Genomic DNA, 8,991 nt, shown 5'->3' on the forward strand with positions numbered 1-8,991 from the left:
GGCTTTCACGCCTTCGTCTGCAGCGCCTTCGTCTCCGGCTTTCACGCCGCCGTCTGCAGCGCCTTCGTCTGCAGCGCCTTCGTCTCCGGCTTTCACGCCGCCGTCTGCAGCGCCTTCGTCCCCGGCTTCCACGCCTCCGCCTGCAGCGCCACCATCTCAGGCATCCTCGCCAGCTGCAGCCTCTTCATCCTCGCCAGCTGCAGCCTCTTCATCCTCGCCAGCTGCAGCCTCTTCATCCTCGCCAGCTGCAGCCTCTTCATCCTCGCCAGCTGCAGCCTCTTCATCCTCGCCAGCTGCAGCCTCTTCATCCTCGCCAGCTGCAGCCTCACCAGCACCACCCTCATCCACGTCTGCAGCGTCAACATCAGCGTCATTGGCTTCCGCAGCTGCCACGCTGCCGCCCGGTCCTGCCTTGCCTGGTCCGGCCTCTGCTTTGCCTGGTCCAGTAACAGCTTCAGCCTCACCCGCTTCGCCTGCGGCCTCCGAGCCCTCATCCGCGCCGCCAGCTGCAGCCGCCTCCTCATCCGCGCCGCCAGCTGCAGCCGCCTCCTCATCCGCGCCGCCAGCTGCAGCCGCCTCCTCATCCGCGCCGCCAGCTGCAGCCGCCTCCTCATCCGCGCCGCCAGCTGCAGCCGCCTCCTCATCTGCACCACTGGCTGCTCCACCAGCAGCCTCATCCAGGCCTGCAGCAGCAGCCTCATCCACGCCCCCGCCAGCTGCAGCACCTCCGTCTCCGGCTTCCACGCCGTCGCCAGCTGCTGCCTCCGTGTCTTCAGAGTCTTCATCCTCGCCAGCTGCTGCCTCCGTGGCTTCACCCATGCCGTCGCCCGGTCCGGCTTCAGCATCTTTAGCCTCGCCGTCGCCCGGGCCGGCTTCAGCATCTTCAGCCTCGCCGTCGCCCGGTCCGGCTTCAGCATCATCAGCTTCGTCTGGTCCAGCCTCTGCTTCAGCCTCGCCTGGTCCAGTCTCCGCCTCGCCTGGTGCTGCGGGGGCCACGCAGCCTTCAGGTCCCCAACTGCCGTCTCAACATCGTCGGTCATCTGCCAGGCCGCTTGTTGGGCATCTTCGCCGCTATGGACGACCTCCTGAACGTCGCCACTGCCTTCCGCATGGCCGGCCCCCTGAACTGCTTTCTCGCCGCCGCCGTTGCCGCCCGCACGGTCGGCCCCCTGAACTGCTTTCTCGCCGCCGCCGTTGCCGCCCGCACGGTCGGCCCCCTGAACTGCTTTCTCGCCGCCGCCGTTGCCGCCCGCACGGTCGGCCCCCTGAACTTCTTTCTCGCCGCCGCCGTTGCCGCCCGCACGGTCGGCCCCTGAAACTGCTTTCGCCGCCGCCGTTGCCGCCCGCGCGGTCGGCCCCTGAACTTCTTTTCGCCGCCGCCGTTGCCGCCCGCACGGTCGGCCCCCTGAACTGCTTTCTCGCCGCCGCCGTTGCCGCCCGCACGGTCGGCCCCCTGAACTGCTTTCTCGCCGCCACCGTTGCCGTCCGCACGGTCGGCCCCCTGAACTGTCTCCTCGCCACTGCTTTTCGCATGGTCGGCCTCCGGAACTGAACTGTTTTGGCCTCCTGCGCTGTCGGCCTCCGCGTCGGCCCCCTGAACGGTTTGGTGGGTCTGTTTTTCTTGACCTCTGGGTTTTTGGTTTGTTTTTGGTCCCTGTCCCTCCGTCCTGGACCCCTGCCGCCCGCCCTGGTTGGGTTGGTTTTTTTTTTTTTTTGGTTTTTTTTGTTTGTTTGTTTGTGCGTTTTTGTGTTCCTGTTGGGCTGTCTGGAGCCTGCCCTTGAGGGGGGGGTACTGTCACGGTTCTGGGTCACCTTGACCCGGCTTCTTCAGTTCTTTATATTTTGGTATGTTTCTATAGTGTTGTTTATTGTTCTAGATTAAGTGCAGCATCTTCTGCCTCCTTGTAAGTTGTTTCTGGTTTCCTGTTTTACTTTGGAGGTTCGTGTCTGGTGTCAGTGTATTCTGTTTGCTATTCCCCTGTCTCGTCAGCTGTGATTCCTCCCAGGTGTGTTCCCCTCCTGTGCCTCATCCCTTGATTACTGCCGTGTGTATATTTGCCCTGTGTTACCTTTGTCCTCTGTCGTATCGTTGATGTCTACTCACCTTCAGTCTGCACTCTGTTTTCCGTCCGTGTGTATCTGCCTATTAGTGTGTACTTCTCCCAGTTTAGTTTGGTTCACTGTTTACCGGCAACTTGCTAATAAAGCGGTACTTTGAGTTCTACCTCGTCTCACCGAAACCTGCATCTTGGGTCCTCCTCTCCTTGCCTGCCGGTACGCAAACATGACAGAACCTCTGTCAGAAGAATCCTGTTCACTTATTTTCAGCTGTGTGTTTACTTTATTACTGGAATAATTTTCTGGATTTACATGTTTGAATCCAGCTGTTGTGTAACACGTGAACTGTTCTGTATTGCAGATAAAGTGAACCCTGCTGTCTCGTACACTGATATTACCGTCACACAGGAAGTGAAACCTCGTACTTTCAGAGGTAAGAACATAAAAACTTGCTCAGATACTCACAGTTCTCTCTTTGATCGCAGGCTTTCCTTATTTCCCTGATGACATTATCGTTGTTTATAAATAGGAGTGACCTGGTGATGTAATGGAAGTTTCAGGGCGGGGTTTGCTCTTCTTACTATCACTCTCACTATCACAGGAAGCCAATCTCAGTCTCATAAATGACTTTATTTGGATTGTTATTGGCACAGACAGACTCTCTAACCCTGCTGTTATCTCAGAGGGCTGTGCTATCCTACCCTGGATCACCACCAAGTCATTGGTTCAGGTATGTGGATGACACCTGGGTGACAATCAAAACTCACCACAATTCACGGATCACAGCAACTAGCTGGACAAACACATCAGATACATCAGGGAGGATATGAAGGCAGGTTGGCCTTCTTAGACTGTGAGATTTCCATCAGTAATGGGAACATTTAAAAGCTGATGTGCCAGGTTTCCCCAACATTATAAAGCGTTTACAAGAAACCTGCAGTCAGCTGAGAAAGAAGAAGTCAGTTGGATGAGTGACGAAATGTTTCTCACACTGAAAACTTTCAGACAGGTTGTGTGTGAGATCATCAAACTGTAAATGATAAATTTTCAATTGTTATTGATCCCTTTACCCGAGTCCTAAAGTGTGTATTTATTTTCTTACTCTTCTTATATTTATTGTTTGTTTACTTGCACTGCTGTAACTGGAGCCTCGTCTCTCTATATACTGGACTGTATGTAGCGGAGATGACAATAAAGTTTACTTTGACTTCAGCAGCGAGCAGGCGCACCGAGGGCTCTCGCGCTCACGTTTCACGTGTAGAATTTAGAAAAAACATCGGTGCAAATTATAAGTCTGGATCATAATGTCTGGTGTTTTCGTGTTTGTTGTTTTGTTTTTATTTTGTTTTATTTTGTGAGTTGATTATTAGATGCTGCTCCAGCCAGCCAGAGAATCCCCGCCGCCCCGCCCTCTCTTCCCTGTGGCAGCTGGTTGGAGGGAAAGACCAGTGACTGAAGAAATCCAGATAAGAGTGGAGGTGAGTGGATAAACATCTGGAGGTGCAGGAAACTGGAGACACAAGAAGGTGAAATTAAACAGAGGAACACTTGGAGCAAGCGGAACATGGAGGCTGATTTAAAACTACTGTTTAGATGACAATCTGATAAATACTGGAGTTCTGAGGTGGACCATAAAACTTCATCGCTGATTGCAGACAATGAGCCGCATGTGGAGGCAGATGTAGACCCAGAACTTCACCTGGAGGCAGGACCTGAGCTTTGAGTAAGAAAACATTCCCCAAAACACCACCGACACCCCGGATCATGACACCAGCACTTGTATTCACTGATCTGAGGCTGGAGTCACAGAGTTGTGGTTCAAAGTAGCAAAAATAATAAATAAGAGTAAAATTTGAATTGGAAATCTGCAGCTCTCAATATATTTGTGAAAACATCAATATCAATATAAGTGAAAGAAAATCCTGTTCTACACATTCTGACCTTTTATTCTGTAAATGTTCACATTTTGCAGCACATATAACCTGATATTCAACCATGTAAAACACAAAAATACTTGCAGTAAAAATAAAGACACTGGCTCTGTGTCTGAAAGCCAAATGTCTCATATTTGAAAGATTAATAACTGTGAAATATTTAATGATTTTTGTGTCTGAATGTGAACATTTTTGAAATGAAAAACAATTCATGGTATAATATGTGCCATGCTGTGACAGCTTTTTATTTACTTGTCATTCATATATTATAAATGTAAAAACTGATCCGCCTCCTTTGTTCATGTTCAAAGTGTTAAACAAACAGCGTCTACGTCAAACTGCTCCACTTCCTGGACTGTGTCAAAGCCTGATAACTCCTCCCTCTTCTTCCTGAAACACTGTAAATGTATTTCCTTGTTCCCTCCCCTTTAGATCTGCAGTTTGAAGATGGGTGTAACAAACATGTTGTAACGTTTCAGAGCCGACAGGCTCCATTCACTACAGAAAAGTATGTTATGAGATCAGAGGTCAGAATGCTTTCGTTTCTGCCAAAGAGAAACTGAGAGGAGAAATGGCACAGAAAGGAGTTCAGCTGGACCGAGAAACTATTTCTTGTTCCATCTGTTTGGATCTACTGAAGGATCCGGTGACTACAGCCTGTGGACACAGCTACTGCATGAACTGTATTAAAAGTTTCTGGGATGAAGAGGACAGGAAGGGAATCCACAGCTGCCCTCAGTGCAGGAAGACTTTCACACCGAGGCCTGTCCTGGAGAAAAACACCATGTTAGCAGCTTTAGTGGAGCAGCTGAAGAAGACTGGACTCCAAGCTGCTCCAGCTGATCACTGCTATGCTGGACCTGAAGATGTGGCCTGTGATGTCTGCACTGGGAGGAAGCTGAAAGCCATCAAGTCCTGTTTAGTCTGTCTGGCCTCTTACTGTGAGAAACATCTCCAACCTCACTATGATGCAGCTCCATTAAAGAAACACAAGCTGGTGGCCCCCTCCAAGAAGCTCCAGGAGAACATCTGCTCTCGTCATGATGAGGTGATGAAGATTTTCTGTCGCACTGATCAGCAGAGTATCTGTTATCTCTGCACAATGGATGAACATAAAGGCCATGAAACAGTCCCAGCTGCAGCAGAAAGGACTGAGAAGCAGAAAGGACTGAGAAGCAGAAGGAGCTCGAGGTGAGACGACTAAACATCCAGCAGAGAATCCAGGAGCGAGAGAAAGATGTGAAGCTGCTTCAACAGGAGGTGGAGGCCATCAATGGCTCTGCTGATAAAGCAGTGGAGGACAGTGAGAAGATGTTCACTGAGCTGATCCGTCTCATCCAGAAAAGAAGCTCTGATGTGAAGCAGCAGGTCAGATCCCAGCAGGAAACTGAAGTGAGTCGAGTCAAAGAGCTTCAGGAGAAGCTGGAGCAGGAGATCGCTGAGCTGAAGAGGAAAGACGGCGAGCTGGAGCAGCTCTCACACACAGAGGATCACAACCAGTTTCTACACAACTACCCCTCACTGTCAGCACTCAGTGAGTCTACACACTCATCCAGCATCAATATTCGTCCTCTGAGCTACTTTGAGGATGTGACAGCAGCTGTGTCAGAGACCAGAGATAAACTACAGGACATTCTGAGAGAGGAATGGACAAACATCTCACTGACAGTCACTGAAGAGGATGTTTTACTGTCACCACCAGAGCCAAAGACCAGAGCTGGATTCTTAAAATATTCACATGAAATCACACTGGATCCAAACACAGCAAACAAATATCTGTTATTATCTGAGGGGAACAGAAAAGTAACAAGAATGAATCAACAACAGTCTTATTCTCATCATCCAGACAGATTCATATTTTGTCAGGTCCTGAGTAGAGAGAGTCTGACTGGACGTTGTTACTGGGAGGTGGAGTGGAGAGGGGGATGGGTTTTAGTAGCAGTCACATACAAGAATATCAGCAGAGCAGGAACTGTGAATGAATGTTTATTTGGATTTAATGACAAATCTTGGTCATTACATTGTGACACAAACAGTTACATATTTTGGCACAACAAAGTCCAAACTGTCCTCTCAGGTCCTCGGTCCTCCAGAGTAGGAGTGTACCTGGATCACAGAGCAGGTATTCTGTCTTTCTACATCATCTCTGAAACCATGACTCTCCTCCACAGAGTCCAGACCACATTCACTCAGCCGCTCTATGCTGGACTTTATATTTATGGAGATGGAGACACTGCAGAGTTGATTAAAGTCAAATAGACCTTTGAGCTTCCAGTTTGTTGTTCTTGTCTCTCTTTGCTGTTGAGAGCTCACTGTTGTGCTGTTCCTTCTCTGCACAGAGATCACTTTATGGCTGCGAGTTTGACATCTTCTGATTGATTGTTTGTAGTTACCTGTAAATTTACCTGAAATTGTATAAAAATCAATGCAACACTTTTTCTCTGTTGAGTCTTTGTGAACAGATCAGAGTGACATGAGAGAAATTTATTTCAAAAGTTTCCACTGGACCCCAAAGTAAGTAAAGGAAGTAATGATCATAAACATAATCAAGCAATAATTCAACAGTTTTAGGGCCTCAAGTTTTTTCATTGCTTAAACAACAATAACACTGGAACTTTATTTATTTTTATTTCTTAAAGATTTGGATTTTATTGGGGGCCAGTCTAATGTTTAAATAGAACAAACTACATATTATGTAGTTTGTTCTATTTTCTGAATTGACAGGATTTCTCTTCCTTTCTGTTGTTTATTTACTTCCTTTACAGAGAAGAAAATATTGTTTTAATACAAGAAAACCTGCACAAAAAGTAGTTCATGTCTCTCAGTCAGTCCAGTGTGTGATGTCTCGTGAACTCAGTAAGATCGATGGGAGTTTGTGGCAGAAATTATCTGATAGATTAAACATTGTGAATAATTCTCAAACTGCTTTGACGCTGTGTTGATGAGAGTCAATCTAAGTTTCATAGTCTTTTAAAATCAATAAAATGATGAATTCTCTGCTGGTTTTTATCTACAGAAAGCTTTTCATACAGTAGATCATATCAGTCATTCAGGAAACTAGAGAGATATGGAATAAGATGTGTTGCCTATTCCTGGTTGGAAAATGGACAACTGTGTTGTTTATACTGTCTGAGTGTAACAATCTAAACCCCAAATTATTCTACCATACATTTGTAAACACACTAGAGAAACTAAAGGCAAGCAGTGACTGGAAATATTGCACCACTAAAATTACTGCCATTGTGTGCAGTTAACTTGCAATATCATCTCTCATGTGGTCATTTCAATGATAGGATGAATGAATTCATAACTTGGTAAACAAACAGACACATTTACTACATTTCATGAACACCAAACGTTCTATGAAGAGAGCAAATTTGTAGCTAAAACATGATCAAGGGAGTAATGTACCAAGCAGGGCCAGATCTACAGTGGTGGCATGTGCCACCCAAAATTAATAATAATAATGGATTGGATTTATATAGCGCTTTTCAAGGCACCCAAAGCGCTTTACAATGCCATTATTCACTCACGCTCACATTCATACACTGGTGGAGGCAAGCTACAGCTGTAGCCACAGCTGCCCTGGGGCAGACTGACAGAGGCGAGGCTGCCATATCGCGCCATCGGCCCCTCTGGCCAACACCAGTAGGCGGCAGGGTAAAGTGTCTTGCCCAAGGACACAACGACCAGGACAGAGAGGTCGGGGATCGAACCGGCGATCTTCCGGTTACAGGTGCGCTTCCCAACCCCCTGAGCCACAGTCGTAATTTCTTTCCACCCTTGGTGCCTCGCCACTTTTGCATGTGATTATGTGTTTATTTAAATACGCTAGCATTAACCCTTTAAAGCCGGTCGGAGCGGGCACGCTCTGTTTTGCGTAACTATTTTTAAATCCCGGTGTTCTGAGAAACTTAATTTTACCCATCAGAGTATGTGTGTAGCTGTTATTAACAAAGGTAGGATGATTTACCACTGAATTTTAGCTATTAAAGTATGCTTCTAGGTCAACGGGTAGGATGGTTTGCTAGGTAGGATGGATTCCCAGAACACCGGTAGCACTGCAACCACGTCAGCTAGCCGATGCCAACGTTCACATTTTGGACAGAGAGGACAGATGGTTTGAAAGAGGAGTGAAAGAAGCCATTTACGTCCACTGTGAGCGACCATCTTTGAACAGAGGCGGTGGTTTACGACACCAACTGTCTGCCATCTATAATCCAGTTTTGAGATCCCTTCCCAGACGCCTTAACGCCCACTCACATTCTGGGCCATCTGAGCTCAGGAAATCACATGATAGGGTGGGGCCAGGTTTAACAATGAGCTCACCCGAAACCCTGGCTGATTAGGTCCCATCAGCTTGTCCTAGGTCACAGTTTCCTTCCACATATAGCTTTGCAAAAACTGCACAAAAACGTAATATTGCAGAAACACGCTTTGCCGATCCGATCAGCTGTTCGTAACACTTCCTAGTTCCCATGAGCGCGAACATGTCGCCATGACCTGCCCGAAACCGGAAGTGACGTCATTTTGCAGAACTTTTTTTTTTTTTTTTTCATGCCCATTAACCTTATAACTCCTGTCGTGTGTGTGTGTGTACAGAGAGACAGCCAGGTTCATAATGGATATAAGGAAGTTTTTTTCAAAAACAGGAGCCACATTCAGGTAAAAGTGTAAGATCAAATGATCCGTCAATAAAGGATAATGTTGGATCAGTGTTTCAATATTTTATATCTTTTATTAGATGTACATGTGGTTTGGTTATTTGCCTTTTGCTTGAAAGTACACTGAGAGAGGACTTTTCATTAGTGATTTTAATAGTATTTTTTCATATTAATGTAATTTTTTTCATCTAATTGAATACAATCTATTTGTGTATGATTGTCAGTCCAATGAGGGAGAGAGGAAAGAGGGGAACGTGAGGAGAAAGTACAAGGTCAGGAAGAACCAGGTAAGAAAACAGACAGGGAACAGTGACAGGCAAAACAGAAACTGTTAA

At 47.1% G+C, this 8,991-nt stretch overlaps 1 pseudogene; it reads left to right on the forward strand.

Annotated features, from left to right (window-relative positions):
- The first annotated feature begins 1,800 nt into the window (after positions 1-1,800).
- On the forward strand, positions 1,801-6,430 carry LOC120439464 (annotated as a pseudogene).
- Positions 6,431-8,991: the final 2,561 nt, after the last annotated feature.

This window comes from Oreochromis aureus, linkage group 3 (assembly GCF_013358895.1).
Source record: "Oreochromis aureus strain Israel breed Guangdong linkage group 3, ZZ_aureus, whole genome shotgun sequence".
NCBI lineage: Eukaryota > Metazoa > Chordata > Actinopteri > Cichliformes > Cichlidae > Oreochromis > Oreochromis aureus.